Below are 2,233 nucleotides of genomic sequence, written 5' to 3' on the forward strand. Positions count from 1 at the left end.
TATGGGATTCCACTTTCAGGGATGGGTTTGCCTATTTTGGCCCCTTACAACTGTGACCCTAGAATACTACTAAGCTCCAAGCCCATAAAAGACTGAGTTCACTATCCTTTCATGATCCCAGACAGCCCTACTATGCATTTATGTTTGATAGAGCTGCAATGCTCCATAGGATCCCTGACGGTGTCCGACTCATGACTTAAACATTCATCTTTTCAAGTGATGGCAGTTACTTGGTTTTGTGACTCGAGCTTGCTCTGCATCATTTCCTTCCTTTATGAACTTCAGAAGTAAGTGCCATCAGTTACAAAGCCAAAACAGCAGCACCGGCCCAAAAAGGGAATATATCTCTAGACAAGGAGGGATGCCACAGTTTTTCTTAGTACGATACATATTTTATTTGCAACCATTAAGACTAGAGAGTTACCTTTTCCAGGAAAAGATTTTCAAGAGAATCAAGTTGTATGAAATAACAAATGGCTTCATGTAGACGGCTTTTAAAACACAGAGAATCATTCTTCCAGAGTTTTAGATTTCAGCTCCATGAAGCCTCTGAGAGCATGGCCTGAAATAAGTATAGTTCAAAGGCCCAGAGATTCTTCAGGTGGTTTGATTGTTATTGTATAAATTGGTCCTTGTTTAACCTTGTTAAAATAATAGACGATTCATGTATTATCATATATTAAGGATTTAAATAAGGGAAGAGAACACAATATGAGATCTTGCCACCTAAATGGAAACCTCTGTTCATTCCTTCATATGTTCTCCTCTCCCAACTCAGCCTATAGATTACTTATCAATTATACCTACAAAACAATCCTATCCCTGCATAGTGGAAATGTATTCCATTTGCACAACCCTAGTAAAGTTACTGATGTGTTCCAAAATGCTCAGTCCTAAGTTTCTAACTAGACATCAACATAATAGAAATATATTTACTATTCGTATATATACCTTAAAGCCACCTGCAATTTTGAGGTTCTGAGCAACAGATACAGGACCTGCTTGGTGTCATGGCACTCTACTGTCCCTTTTTCTTCTTCTTTCCTCCTGTAGTAGTCTTGCTGCTTGGTGGAACTTGTGGCAAAACAGGGGGTTCTTCTTTCGGTGGAGTCGGAAGTTGCACAGAGACTTCCTCCATCTCTCTGCACAAACTTTCTTCAAGCTCCAAAGCTGCCTTTTCTGCTGCAGCTTCTTCCAGTTTTCTGGCTTCTTCTGCCTCCCGCAGAGCATTCAGCCTACGATCAAATGGGAGAGGTGGATGCAATCGCCTTTTGATTTTAAAAACGTTATTTCTGTTGTAATTAGAGGCAGTTCTAAATTTTAAAAGTCAGGTCATGGGCCTAAGCAACAAATGTGTAAAGTCCACACCATCACTTCTAAACAGTGCATCTAACCACATGCGCTGTTACAACAACAGAAGCAAAGGATATAACTTGAACCCAATGGGCACAAATTTAGTGCCAATCCCTTGAATATTGGAAAACAATTGCCTGTTCTTTAGCTAGCCTGAGAAGCACTGCTGTAGTAAACATAGGCGTATGTAGAAACAGCACTTTGTCATCTCTGCATACAAACTGATGCAATTTTTTTGCTCTTGGAGTCTTAGGGCCAAACATGAGAGAACTGTACATAGCTCTCCCTCTTTGTCTGTTTTGAGCCTTGCATTTAGTTATTGTGCAGCAAATTGTAACATTTGTCATACTCACTTCTGTGCCTCACCAGCTGCATATAAATACTGATGACCAGTTTCAACTTCCGCTCCCAGAAGCCCCAGCCAGTATAGCCAACAGTGAGGAACTCTGGGAGTTGAAGTCAAAACACCAAGCTTTGCGAACCAATGCTCTAAAGCCATAAAACATACCCCAACACAAGCATGAAAGACCCTTAGGTATGACTCCTATTGGGTAATGTTCATGGCTGAGACCTAATCCTGCACATTCCTTGCCATATCGCAAAGAGAACAAAAGCAGTCCAGGGGAATGGAGAAGGAGAACCTTCCTATGCCATCTCTCTTTCACCAGACGACGCTAGAATCTGGGAAAGGAACCCTTTGGCCTTAGAGATATTTTGGACCTTGACTCCCAGAAGTCCCAGAACGGCCGGCTGTATCGCTTTATGCAAAGACCAAGCTTTTTCCATCCCTGATGGAGGGCCTCCCACGGAGCTTCTAACATGATCCTTGCTGAAATTCAGCATCTCACATGCCACAAAAGGAATATGAGAAGCAGGTGTT

Source organism: Sceloporus undulatus, chromosome 8, assembly GCF_019175285.1.
Source record: "Sceloporus undulatus isolate JIND9_A2432 ecotype Alabama chromosome 8, SceUnd_v1.1, whole genome shotgun sequence".
Taxonomy (NCBI): Eukaryota; Metazoa; Chordata; class Lepidosauria; order Squamata; family Phrynosomatidae; genus Sceloporus; species Sceloporus undulatus.